The following is a 14974-nucleotide window of genomic DNA, read 5'->3' as shown; positions in this document are numbered from 1 at the left end:
ACTAGTACTAAGCACATAATGGGCTTTTTTTTTTTTAATTTTTTTTTAATGTTTATTTATTTTTTTGAGATAGAGACAGACCATGAATGGGGGAGGGGCAGAGAGAGAGGGAGACACAGAATCCGAAGCAGACTCCAGGCTCTGAGCCATCAGCCCAGAGCCCGACACGGGGCTCGAATTCACGGAGCGCGAGATCGTGACCTGAGCTGAAGTCGGACGCTTAACCGACTGCGCCACCCAGGCGCCCCGCACGTAATGGGCTTTTAATTATTTTTATTGTTCTTGTTTCTTCTTCTTGTTCTCCTCCTCCTCCTTCACCTCCTCCTGCTGCTTCTTTTTCTCCCCCTTCTCCCCTACTTGCCTTCTTCTTTGAAAGATGATGATGATATAATGATAATAATCTTAGATTGATAGAATATAACACTTATATAATTCTTCATGTATTTTGATGTAGACACCACATAAAAAAAAAAAACCTTAAAATCGTGTTCATTGCCTTCCTAGTATAAGATGATAATAGAGTCAAATATTTTTTAGCAATTCCAATAAACCACATATAAAAAGTTAATTCTTTCCACATTTAATATTTTTTCTTTTTTTAAAAATTAATTAATTTATTTCAAGAAAGAGAGAGAGGGAGGAAGGGGCAGAGAGAGAGACAGAGAGAGAAAAATCCCAAGTAGTCTCTGAACCGTCAGTGCACAGCCTGATGTAGGGCTTGAACTCACGAACCATGCGATCATGACATGAGCTGAAACCAAGAGTCAGTCACTTAACTGAACCACCCAGGCACCCCCACATTGAAGATTTCTTTTGCAAATCAGGGTTTTTATAACTTGCAACCAGTGAGTCCACAACAAGTGGTTTCTTACACATTTTCCATTTCTCATTGAAAGATTAACGGCATGTGGAATTCTGTGAATCTCGGATAGTTAGGTGATATGTTTTCTGCAGAGCTCCCATGAACTTTTCTCAGGACACCTAAGAATATGCCAAAGGTGCCATAGGAAAGGGAGAAGAGCAAGTTGTATTCAAAACAAAGGACTTTACCAGTTGTGTTTGGAGTTGGGATTACCTGCTACTGGAAGAGTTTCAGTTGATGTGGGCCTTCTTTTTCTCCATAGAACACAATTCTGACTAGGTAGCTTCTATTCATTTTGATTTTTTCTGGCTTTCCTCAGTGGCCACACTACCACAGCCATCATTGTGCCTAGTGTTTCTGGCTAAGGAAGAAATCTCAGTTCTCCTTTCTCTCTCTAATTAAACATGCTCACATACTACTAGCTGAAAGCCAGCCATCGAAAGGCAATAATCACTGTGTACTTGACCATAATCCTCTATCACCAGCACGCACCAAAAAAATTACTGGCCTCGGTATGTACTTTAACAATTTAATAAGGTAAAACTTACACTTGTCCTGGATCAGTGAAGTAATTTCTCAAAAGGATATGCTTGAAATTTATATTCCAGAAGGACAGAATATCAGAGAAACAGAGAAAAACAAATTTGATAAATTATATATTCTACATTCCCAATCATGCTCATTGCAACTAATGACTGGAGTTCAAAATTAATTTTGGTCATAATCAATGTGGCCATGACTGTGAACCATTTTTCCTTAAAATAGTTCTTTCCTATTTAGAAAAACAAAAGGAAAAGCAACTATGATGTGAAAAGTAAAATGGTTCTCTTCTGCCAAGGCGAAATTTAAAATTATGTCAATCACCAGCAGGTATTAATTAAATTAATGCTCATAAAGTTAACACTAACTTTTACACCATATCTATAATATCACTTATTTCTGTTGTTATAACACTGGTGATTCAGAAGGATGAAAGCAAGCGAGTGCCTGGCTCCATTCCTAAATGTCAACCGTTTAAGTGGTTTGACTTTTATTTTCTATTTACTTTGGTCAGTGTAAATTTCTATGGGTTTTGCTGGTTAGGGGAAAGGGGATTTGAGGATCTGTAGTTCTTGGTTATTAATATTTGACTTTGTTAGTGCCATCTATTTACTATATGACTTGCGAAAAAAAAAAGAAGAAATCAGATATTCGTTCGCAGCCCTTAAAATGCATGGGGAGTGTGATCACACATTGGGCCTGCAATCTCTATATAGTGCTGTTTTCTTCAGTCTCACATTTAAGTAACAATGGGCTTTGATTCTTTATATACTTTACGTTTCTTACCATTGTGCATGTTTGTAGAATAAGAATTGGTAGCTTTTCTTAAATACATTTTACCCAGAGTATTTAACTTTTTGCTTAAGTGATGTCACAATATATCAGAAGTATAACCAATCCATTGCAGGTTTTTCTTTCAGACGACACTACCTACAAATCTATTGTGAGATTGTGCATGTGGACCTCCATGTCACCATCTTCTGAGCGAATGGCATGGTCTATATGTTCCCTACGCTGGACTCAATTCTACCAATGAATACTGCAGAAAGCAACTTTGTGCAGGTAAACAGCATATTCTAAGAGATATTACTCGGTTAACACTTGAGAAGCTCTCCTACCAAAGGGTCTAATTTAACTATGTGGAATGAATCACCAGAGGTAGCATGACAAAGACAGGTAAGTGGAGCCAGAGGGGCACATCATGCCTCCTCTGCTACTCAGTATTTCAATTTTACCAAATTACCCTAAATTGCCCCCGTACGTGCTTGGCGATAGTGCCAATTCAGTGTATTAAAAGTAGTTAGGGTTTCCTCTCTGCTCTGAACAGTGCATATTTATTATTTTTCAGTATTTCCCTACGCAAAACGTAGAGAATCTATTTTCTCTCTCAGTGAAAACATCCCCTTTAAACATACCCAAGTGCAATCCAGGACCTTTGAAGAGCTTTGGACTTCTTAGTCACTAGGATTCAGCAGTATTCCTAGTTGGGTAATGTGATTTCTACAAATAGTTCTACTAGGGCTTATTCTTTAGTAGCAGAGTAAGAAATGAGCATTGATTTCTCAAAGATTGAGAAATGTCTCTGGCCTCTTGATCCCACATAATTTGCTAAAACTTCTTAGAATGCAGTAGGTCTTGAATTTAACCTGGAATAATTGGTCAGTCTATATACATTACTTAGGACAACTTCTTTTGCAATGCTTCTTCTGAGGGACAGTTATCATGATATTATAGACATAGTGCAGTAAATTATTCTTAATAGTTATCAAGTTCAAGACTTGTCACATTAAATTATGATGGAATAAATTAATTATATATATATAATTATATATATATTATAAATTATATATTATATATATATAAATTAAAATATCGATATGAAAAAATTATACAGGTATATTGTTGACTGTCATTTTATTTTTTATTATTTTCTTTTATTTCAATTTCACTGTGGTTAATATACAATATTATATTAGTTTTGGGTGTACAACATAGTGATTCAACAATTCTGTCAAGGTAAGTGTACTCTTAATACCCTTCACCCACTTCATCCATCCATCTCCCCACCCACCTCCCCTCTGGTAACATCAGTTTGTTCTCCATAGTTAAAAGTCTATTTTTTAGTTTGTCTTTTTTCCCCTTTGTTTGTTTGTTTTGTTTCTTAAATTCCATGTATGAGTGAGTACCCAAAATATATAAAGAACTTATACAACCCAACACTCCCCCCACCGACAAAACTCAAATAATCCAATTAAAAATGAGCAGAACACATGAACAGACATTTCTCCAAAGGAGAATACAGATGACCAACAGACACATGAAAAGATGCTCAACATCACTCATTATCAAGGAAATGCAAATCAAAACCACAATGAGCTATCACCTCACACCTGTCTGAATGGCTAAAATCAAAACCACAAGACACAAGTGTTGGCAAGGATATGGAGAAAAAGGAACCCTCATGCACTGTTGGCAGGAATGCAAACTAGGGCAGCCACTGAGGAAACAGTATGGAGGTTCTTCAAAGAGTTAAATATAGAACTTCCACATAATGCAGCAAATGTACTACTGGCTATTTACCCAAAGAATGACAATCATTCTTTAAAATGAAGATTGTGCCAACCTGGACTCCAAAATGAGTATATATAGTACTTTAGCTAAATCTAATATGGTTTTCCAATCCCTTGTGGACTGTTGTTCTTCTGCTACTTTGGTGTAGTATTTCCCCTATTGGTCATGACCAAAGAAATAAAGGGGGGCACTTTACTTAATCCTTGACAATGCACTGTTGATCTCCATGAACAGTTTGCCTTCTGTGCTGGCCAGGCAGGGCTATTATAAGAGAGTTGAGAAACTCACTCTACTCCATCTGCTATCATTTCCTTTATCAGAGTGAAGACATCTTCTTATGACATCCCAGAATTCTACACTGCTTAACATTTAAATCCAAAAGGGTTTGGGCAATTCCAAAGGTTCCAGTTTATTGGGTCCAACTAAAACAGAGGGAAGGTCTGACGCAGTCAATATCCCATGTGAGTGTGATAAAGGCTGAATCACTCACTCACACTTAGTACCCATTCCATTGACAGTGATGCGAACACAGAATATTTAATATTTTCTCTATTCACATTCTCTCTCCCTCTCTCTTTCTTTTTCCCCCAGAGTGCCACCTTCTTTTTAGGAAGCATGAATCTTCTTTTTCCATCATTTAGCCCTATTTTATGGTCACTGAGTGAGCAGATCTGTTCTTGTCTTCTGAATATATTCTTACCCTCTCCTTTCTATCCCCCACTCCAAGAATATAGTTAATTACATACTTTTGCATCTATCATAGTCTGGGTACATGGCATTAAATTATGTGTTTATCTTTCTGATCATCATACAGTCAAACCTGGATTGCTTTCCCCTGTTCACTGTTTAGAAGGTATATTCCAGGGGCACCTAGGTGGCTCAGTTAGTTAAGCATCCAACTTCAGTTCAGGTCATGATCTCACAGTTCATGAGTTTGAGCCCTGCATTGGGCTCTGTGCTAATAGTTCAGATCCTGGAGCTTGCTTCAGATTCTGTGTCTCCCTCTCTCTCTGCCCCTCCCCTGCTCACACTCTGTCTCTCTCTCAAAAATAAATAAACATAAAAAGTTTTTTAAAGAAGGTAATGTTCCATTTGTTGGTCAAAGAGAGTATAGAGAAATTATCTCTGTCAGTGTAAGCTGAAGAAACCTCACCTTAACCCATTGCAACAATTTAGCTATCAGATGATCTGGAAGTGTCTTTCCATAAAGGTTTTCAGCCACATGGGATTGGTCATCCATCATCCAAATATCTCCTTTCATTCAGCTGTATATAAAATTAGTGATTTGTTTTCTGATTATTTATCCTGAGAATCCATGTTGGCAGGAATTTTTCAGCTTGTGCTTATATTTCTACATAAAGTGCCCCAATCCTCACAGCATAACCTCTGGAATTTGAAGTCACCTGCACTGTAATTGACTACAATGTCTTTACTAAATCAAGAAAAAAAAGTCTTACTTCTCCTTCCTCTTTTTTAGTGTCTTCTTATATATTTTGAGAGTTTTACCAAGAGTGCTATTAGCAGCCAGGGAATAGTATGTCTTTATGTACTTTCTTTCTACTTTATTCATTTTTTATCTTTTTTTAAGTTTATTTATTTTGAGAGAGAGAGAGAAAATCCCAAGTAGGCTCCGTGTGGTTACTGTGCAGAGCCCAATGCAGGGCTTGAACTCACATAACTGTGAGATCATGACTGGAGCCAAAATCAAAGGCCAGATGCTCAACCACCTGAGCCACCCAGGTGTCTTTACTTGCATTCTTTATCTATTCACTTACCCAATTTCCCCAGATTTAGGTATATTATCCCAAATCCCATTGTTAAGACTTCCCCCTATAGTTCGACTAATTTTGCCACTTTCATACAAGAATACATGAGTAGGGGTGCCTGGGTGGCTCAGTCGGTTAAGCACCTGTCTTCAGTTCAGGCCGTGATCTCACAGTCTGTGAGTTCAAGCCCTGTGAACTCACGTGCTCTGTGCTGACAGCTCAGCATCGGGCTCTGTGCTGACACCTCAGATCCTGGAGCCTGCTTCGGATTCTGTGTCTCCCTCTCTCTCTCTGCGCCTCCCCCGCTCATACTGTGTCTCTCTCACTGTCAAAAATGAATAAATGTTAAAAAAAATGAAAAAAAAGAATACATGAGTAACCATCCCAGCAACAAATATTCATTATGTTTTCAACCCCTTTATTTCTTTTTTTAAAGTATGTAAGTCATTATAATTTGTTTTGTTTCTTAAATTTCACATATGAGTGAGTATCCAAAATGTATAAAGACCTTATACAACTGAATACCCACCCTCACAAGACTCAAATAATCGAATTTAAAAATGGGCAGAAGACATTAGCAGACATTTGTCCAAAGGAGGCATACATATGGCCAACAGACACATGAAAAGATGTGTCTAAAAGTTCTAAAAGTTCAGGTCTAAAAGTTCATCACACCAACTCTCCCAATCTATGTTACTACAAAAAGCTAAATTGTCAATTCAGACTGGGGAAAGACCATGGCTCTTAACAGCAAAGAGATCTACTAATGATTCAAAGGTCCTAAGTGACTAGCAAGACATCTTTTTCCTAGAGGAACTCGACACATCAAATGCAGCTCCTCATGGCTGCATTCTCTCACATTGATTCCTATTTCAATTTGGGATTAACATGTGACGTTAATGAGTAGTATATGCAAGAGTATTGGTGATAAATGTTAGCCAAGTTAGTTTTGGAAAACCTTGTATTGTGTTCTACTAATTACATAACTCATGTGACTATTCCCCATTCTCCAGTCATCTATGCCTCATAAATCATGAATTCCAGATTTATCTACAATAAGTAATCCAGACTCACCAGGCATATCCTCCCCAAACACTTTATAGGTTAGGATTCTTGGTGTTTTTCTACTAGTGTGCTCTATTAATAATGTTTTCATAGACATTTGGCCACAGTCATGATTCTCCCATACTTTGCCCAAGAAGGGAAGAAATGGGCTACAAGCCTGATATTAACTCTTTCCTGCCCATTACTGGATGCCTATAGACAATGGGATTTATTTCAGTATTATTATTATTATTATTATTATCAAGAGCTATGTTGATCTTCTAAACAGAGGTCTCCATTATTAGAACAATTTCTGGTTTAGGCAATAATTTCATTTAGAACAATCTTAAATAAATTTTTTTTCCAAATATTTGGCAACTAAAACTGCTGATTTAATAAGAGGCTTTGCTATTTGTGCGTCAGTGAATAAATGAGACTTATTTGTAATTATCACCTTTCTTTTTTCAGATTAAATCTTTTATGTTAAAATCCATTAACACTTGGTTATTTTAAACAAACACTTTTTCAACTAAGCACAGTTCCAGCTAGTAGATCATAAACTCTGAATGAGTTGATCTGAATCAATTATAGCTTACTACAATAGTATTTTTGCTTACTTCAGTCTTTGGGGATTAGTTGCTTTAAGAACATATCATTCCTCACTCAGCGTGCTAAGTGGCAGGATTTGCAAATTCTTTAGCAGTTTTTTCAGAGCATCTTGTGGCAAAACACTGGGCCCTTGAGATGCATCACAAACAAATAAATAAAACAAATATAAAATCAAATATAAAAGGCTCTCAAAACCCTGATATCTCTCAAACTGTTTTGAAGATGACAACTTTTACACAAGCAAAATCTTTCAGCATCTTCCTGAACTAGCATCTTATGGAGTGGTCTTTGGGAATTGCTGGTCTATGGATTGATTTCAAACTTCTTATTCTAGCATTCAAGGCTTTTTGACTCTCCAAATTTGTCTAGATAAGCCATGCTTATTTTCGATTGCCAGTCTTCTCATCATCGATTCCTGATTGTACCATTTAGTCTGCCTTCCTTGTCCTGCCTCACATTTTTTGCTTCCATGATAGGCTCTACCCCTTCCCTTCTCTCCTGCACAGTTTATTCTTTCTTCATGGATCAGGTTATGTTCCTCTGTCAGACCTCTCATTTGTCTGCCTTATACTTTCCTTACCCATGCCAGTCCTGGACTTGTTTTCATCTTAAGTTCACTCCTTTCTCTTTCTTGGCTCTATTCTGTATTAGGCACTGATCATTGCAGTTTACATATGTAGGCTCCCATGTAACCTGGCTTTTGACTCTTTTTGCAGTCAGTTGAAGGCTTTGTTATAAGACTGGGGGGGCAAGTGGAAAGGGGCTACCAGGGTTTTTCTCTTTGCTTCTCTAGTAATAGTTGTATCTTCTCCCTAGCTCCCTTTTTGATGACGCAGGCCCACCATGAATCAGCTTCTTTTTGAGTGGCTTTGGCTTCTTCCTTGGGGTAACACTGGCTCTTTCCTTTGATGATCACATATTGGAGTGGTAGCAGTTTTTTGCAGTTGCTAATTTTGGAGATTCCCGTGTATTTTATCACTTGTAATATAATCCCTGGCATGAAATTCCCTTTGTTTAAAGACTTGGAGTGATTTATAACCTCTCTATTGTATCCTGATTGTATAACATCAAGCACTGATTGAATTTCCTTTCTATTGTTATCACATTTTACATTGGCATTAATTTTTAAAATGTATATTGCCTGTTTCTCTTTATTATAGGCTTTCAACACCATACTGGCCATGACAAAGACCTGTATGCAATACCAATCCAGTGTGTAGTATGATATTTTGGATATTTACAACATGAATAGCTGAGCACTATAGCCAAATTTCACAATGTGAGGCTGAAAGTGGTCAAAATACTTTTGTCAATACTGGTAAATTTTTCAATCATTTTGTCTTAGTATATAACATGTACCAGGTCCTTTGCTTCTGTATTGCTTGCAACACTTTTAAGCTTCCCTTGTGTGTCCAAACATCTATCCTATTTTAACTTTGTGGTCACTTATTCCTTTAGAAAAGTTAACAAATTAATTCTCACAGCAAATTACCTGAGAGAGGATGTCCTTATTTTGTCTAATCATTTCAAAGGATGCTGGGGCATTTGCCCCACTCGATGAATGACTGGCATTAATCGCCAGAAGATAAATTCTTTTCTGTACAATACAGAGTGTAAACAGAAGAGCAGAGGGGAAAGCCCACAACAGAAACAATAACTATAATCATCACTTTTAAGATTTAGTAAGCAGCTAATTGCTAGATAAAACATAGCCTATCTCTGCCTTCTCATCCCTCTTTTCATCCATCTCTTTCCCTCCGCAGTTCTTTACTACAAGGAGGCCAGTATATCTCCTACCTGAAATGGCAATAGAAAACCTTAAATCACAGAAAAAAAGGAGGAGGTTTTGGTAAATTTGTATATGTTATTTAGATAGTAAGTGTATTTCCCCAATGCTTTCATTGAATTTCATCAGCTTCTCTGTTCTGTTGATGAAGGACTTAGAATTCTTTTTGAACGCAACATATTTTTCTTCTGTTTGCTAAAACGTGTTTCCCGTGAAAAGAGGACTAACAGGGTAAGAGAATCAACTTGACCGCTTAGTGGTTTGAAGAGCCCCGGGGAAGTTTATTCTTCCCAAACCAGCAGATAGCTTTCCCACGGAAAGCCACTAGGTGGCAGCAGCAACGTAAAAGCACTGCTGCCAATAACTAGTACTTTGTGAAGTTTTAGAGGTTTCTTTGTGTTTTGTTTTGTTTTTGTTTTGCTTGATTATTTTGTTTTGCTTCTTTAGAAGAAAGTACAAAATGAAAACTTGAATTACTTATAAAAATAACGAGAAAAAATAACTTGGTTGGATGTGGTCTGCTTTTGTGAGCAAGGATGCAATTGAGCAGAACTTAAATCAGGGAATCTCGCTGTTTTGATGCTACGAGACAGTAAAGAAGCAAGAAAAAAAAAAGCAAATATCGTGTCATATTTCTTATTCAGACCAACTTTAGCTTAGGATTTAACACTCTGGTTCTCACATAATGGAGGAAATCGGCAAGCAAATCATACTCTTTCAATTTTTTTTTTTTTACAGAAAGTTCTGTGTTGTTAGAACCACCACATAGATTCCAGCACCTCCCATTACATTGAAAATAGCCCTAAAGTGTTTTGCAAACCATTAAAAAGCTAGAAGGCATGCTAATGCTAAAGAAGTTTATTTTAGTGAGGTAGGACTTATGAAAAATATACGCCAAATGAAATTTGAAAAGACAAAATTTTTCACATATACAGTAATTTTTTTACTATGCAAATATATTTTCTAAGTAAATCTACACTATATATAAATATGCATATATTTTCTAAATAAATATACACAGTATATATTAAAAGATCCTAAAGGATAAGAATCATGTCAACACATATAGTTCACTCAAGTTGTGCTATAAATTCCCGATGATTTTTTCAACATAAAAATATAATTAGTAAATAATGGACCATATAGTTTATTTTATGTGATATATATTTCATTTCCTCAAAGCAAAATGGTTTAGAATATGTTGAAATCATTTTGCTGTAAGCCTGATTGCATAATGGGAATACACACAAACGCACACACACACACACACACACACACACACACACTACCTGGTGTAGTGTTTCAAGAAGACCAAACTTCTTTCTCCAAATTTCTATGGGGAGATGGACACAAGTTGTGCAATGGAAATGCTGAATGTGCCTCAATTTATCAAAGGCTACATTACAAAGAGTTTGTGGTTTGATGAGACGTTTTCTTAGCATTGTGTCTCACAGAATATATTCATCAGCATAATGTAGTTGTAAAAACAATAGATGGAGATACTGAAATGTGACTTCTTGTCCAAACCATTAAATAATCTCCGTTCATAGTTTCTTTTTTCTGAATTTTCTATCATAACTACAGATTTGTAGGATCCAGTGAAAATATTAAGCTTCAAAGTGCCTGAGGTGAAGCTCCATATTCTGATTTTTAATAAGATCTCCATATGGATCTGAAGATAGGCCAGGTTTGGATGCCACAACTAAGATACTGTGCAGCACAGAAAATCTGATGCATCTCTCCTGAGCCTATGCAGGTAGGTCAGGTTGAGCTAAGTCTCTTTATTCTTTAGGAGGGTAAAAGTGTAAATATTGGCTACTGGCCCACTGTCCACATGATATTTCACAGAGTTATGATGGACCCCAGTGTGTCCCATAGCAGCATAAATAAGTAACCCTAGAATGTGTCCACTCTTTCCTTCTCCTAAGAAATATAACAGGTACAGGGGATATAAAGAACAATAGAAATAATTATTTTCTAAGAGATGGATATATATAAGTAAAATATCAGGCTTTCGTTTCATTTAGGTTTATATTATATCATCTAAAAAGCAAACACAACCAAAGCTGTCATTTAATTTATTTTTGTAAATTTAAAAATAAGTTTGCTCCATGAAGGTTTGAGATAACTCTCAATTTCCTATGTACCTACATAAACCCATGGAACAAAACTGCTTAAAATAAGAAAGGAATGTTTGCTTTTATTCTGTAGTTTTCACTAGCAAATAGGTTGCACAATGAGTAGCAAATATTTTTTCAAACTAAATTAATTAGAATTACATTCAATTAATATAAAATACTGGTATTTAACATTTAAATGCATTGCCATCACATTAAGGGTGAGGTTTTCATTAAAAGAATTGAGACAGAGAGAAAGAGAGAGAGGTACATTGGTAGGGACTTTGAAATTGGCATACAAGGAACAGCCATGGAAAAACAAGTGATTTTCATGATGGTTGTGAAACTCACATGGGTTCTCATTACCTTGCACATATTCCCTCAATCCTTAATGAAGAGTGCAATATACTTAAGCAGCAGGAGATACTTTTGATATCTATGCTACTTAAGGCAAAGTTGAATTAGCATCAGTGGGCAGGCCTATTGAGATGGAAACCTAACCCAAATTAGGCCAAACTCTTTGAAGAGTTATGGAAATAAAAATGCTAAAACATTGTGAGAAAGGTGGATTTTATTTTCTTGCTTCATTCACATCTACATTTCCTACATAGATATTACAAAAATAGCAAAAATTTAAAAATTCAACCATCTTAATAACAAAAATATCACAGTGTATGGTTTCGTCTAGTGGACATAAGACAATGTGTACGCACTCAGTATACAACCTGAAATGGAAGAAAGAAATGGGAACACACACTTTACACATATATTATTGTAAAATTTGTCTTTGAAACAACAGATGTGAGTTTTTAAGGTGTTTGGGAGAATTTTTTTTTTAACATTTATTTCCTTTCGAAGGAGAGAGAGACAGAGAATGATTGGGGGAGGGGGAGAGAGAGAGGGAGGCACAGAATCTGAAACAGGCTCCAGGCTCTGAGCCATCAGCACAGAGCCCAACATGGGGCTCCAACCCACGAGCCGCAAGATTATGACCTGAGCCGAAGTCTGAAGCTCAACCAACCGAGCCACCAAGATGCCCCAGTGTTTGGGAGAATTTAATAGCATAAATCATTATGTTGACAGAGAGTCACAGATGCTAAACCTTGTAAAACTCTGATATATTTTTAATATTTTCAATTAAATAAAAAAGTATTAATGAACCAAGGAACTGAAAGTCATAGCAAGTTATTTCAGGGATGAGAGGTGCCTAACTTCTGAGTCACAAGTGTATAGTTCATTTATGCTTGGTGATACTGACCAGTCTCTGGGATTCTCACTTGTAAGTGTGAAGGAAGAAAGGTAAAAGATGGCTGAACCAACTCAAAGTTTTAGGCTGGAAAAACTGTAGTAAACATTGCTATGTTGGAGTAAAATACACAGCATATATGAAAAATATGAATAAAAATATATTTATTATTTTATGCGTAAGTGCTCAGTATAAATACTTGTTCAGTGTATAACTTTATTTAAAAAAAATTGAAATTTATAAATAGTAATGCTCATTCCAGTTACCATGATTTTAATGCTACATCTTCACTCTAGTGGTATCTCTGTCAGAATATCCTGGAACTCTGGGGCACCTGTGTGGCTCAGTTGGTTGAGCATCCAACTTTGGTTCAGGACATGATCTTAGGATTTGTGAGTTCGAGCCCCACGTCAGGCTCTGTGCTGTTAATTCAGAGCTTGGAGCCTGCTTCGGATTCTGTGTCTCCCTCTCTGTCTGCCCCTCCCCCACTCATGCTCTGTCTCTGTCTCTCAAAAAATTAATAAACATTGATAAATAATTAAAAAAAGAATATCCTGAAACTCTTGAACTTGTGATGTTAATAATAAACAAAACAATTTGTTGAAAGAGATGAAATCCACATGTGTACAATAATCTTATGCATTTCATCTTACATGTATTTATTAAGCAAACTATAAATAATATTCCCTAAGTTTAAATACGAGTCTTAATTTTTTTCACTAACCATCAAAAATGTGGTTACATGCAGTTTTCCCTAATACTTCCTTTTGATCAGATATAATTGGGGTACTTTCTAAAATGGTCCCACTATGGAACCAGTGAATTAAAATGTTTAGGATAGGTATCTGGAAACCTGCGTATTTAACAAGTGCATCAGGGAATATTTATTTTCAAAAAGTGCAAAATACTGTCTAAGGGAACAGTTCAAATAGGATCCGAGGGCTTCTCCTGTACACTTTGCTGTTTTTACCCTCCCAGCTGTTGGCAGCCAAGTGCCTTATCCAATCCTTCTTCCTAATATGGGGGCATCAACATTGTATATAAAATTAGTGAAATACTATGTCCTGCTTCTATTTCAGAGGAACATGAGGAGCCCAACTATTCTTCCCAAGTTTGCCTTTCCAAAGAATACTGAGTAGACTGGAAGAAGTAGATCTGCAGACCCTGAGGATTTCAGCCTCTCGTGTTCACTCAAGCCCAGTACATTGCACACTGCTCAACTAAGACTTGTCTGGACACTAGATACTTTGGCTTCTGTGGAAGCCTGAACTTTTCCTTAATGTTTATGAGAAAGGGTGCATATGTTGCAGATTCTGCGTCTTTTATTTAAGTACCATGTGCCTGTGACTGCAGGTACCTGGTATGCTGATAATTTCTTTATGAAGAGAGGGACTATTTTCATGTTTCTCTATTAGCTGTAGTTTAAATATCTCCCTCACTGAACAGAAAAATGGAAATTCTTCTGCACTTGTAGATGCTGTTTTTGGAATAATGACAATTATCCTAAGGTATTCTTAAATATGTTTCTTCTGTTAAATACACTTTGTTCATTCTCTTCCCTTGGTCATTAAAACAAACAAACAAACAAACAAACACTCCATTCTTACTACGGCAGATTTCCCTCTTTTAAATCTCATAGTAGCTAGTACCTCTTTATATCACTCAGCAAATCACAATTTTATAGGTTTGTGAGTTTTTTTTAGCTATTGTCTTATCTTAACCACTTGTAAAGCTCTAGAAATATTCTCTGATAGACATGAATTAATGCTTGACATGAAATGCCACATTTAATCTTAAAAACAATCCTATGAAATTATTACTATTATTATGTCCATTTTTTTACTGATTAAAAATAAGGGAATCAGAGATGTTAAGTGACTTGTTCAAAGTCATATACTTGTCATAGGAGTAAGCTCAGGTTTGAAATCTAGGCCATCTGATAGTAGAAATATTTACCGGAAAATAATGATTAAATGAATAAATGAGTGGGGTTTTCTTCTCACTGCCAAAGATTAAATTGGTCTAGATCTCATAGGAAATTAGATACGATGTTTTTTTTTTTCAGTTGCAGTAGATATTATTAAATTTAATGCTTTTTCTACAAGTGTACTATTGGTTTATGTATTACTATTATCTAATTATCATCTAATTTTAGACATGCATAGTAATCTGTTTTACGAAAAGACATGAAAACAAAAAAAAAAAACATCTAGTACTGGAATGCCAACACTATGTAACCTCTGAAATATATTAATTGCATGTTGCTGAGTTAAGCTAGTGAATCTTTCAATAATCCCTCGGATTCCCATAAAGGTTTCATTAGTTAGGAGAGGAAACATGGAGAGGATGTTTTAAGATGTCTTGGACTCAAATGAGTACCCTGTATTTATTCTAGAAGTTTTAAGGAATATGTATGTTATTGTTTTAATATTT

General features: G+C 36.1%; 1 long non-coding RNA gene across 2 annotated transcripts; it reads left to right on the top strand.

Moving 5' to 3' along the window:
• Positions 1–213: 213 nt before the first annotated feature.
• LOC122240081 lies at positions 214–14601 on the top strand. Of its 2 annotated transcripts, none has more exons than XR_006219403.1 (4): positions 214–252; positions 2323–2464; positions 10763–10934; positions 13621–14601. It is a non-coding gene; the product is annotated as an uncharacterized LOC122240081 (long non-coding RNA). The 2 variants fall into 2 exon arrangements; XR_006219402.1 differs by having other exon boundaries at positions 2310–2464.
• Positions 14602–14974: the final 373 nt, after the last annotated feature.

The sequence above is a fragment of the Panthera tigris genome, chromosome B4 (genome assembly GCF_018350195.1).
Source record: "Panthera tigris isolate Pti1 chromosome B4, P.tigris_Pti1_mat1.1, whole genome shotgun sequence".
Classification (NCBI taxonomy): domain Eukaryota; kingdom Metazoa; phylum Chordata; class Mammalia; order Carnivora; family Felidae; genus Panthera; species Panthera tigris.
The sequence above is the reverse complement of the archived record's forward strand: the minus strand, read 5'-3'. Positions and strand labels throughout refer to the sequence as shown.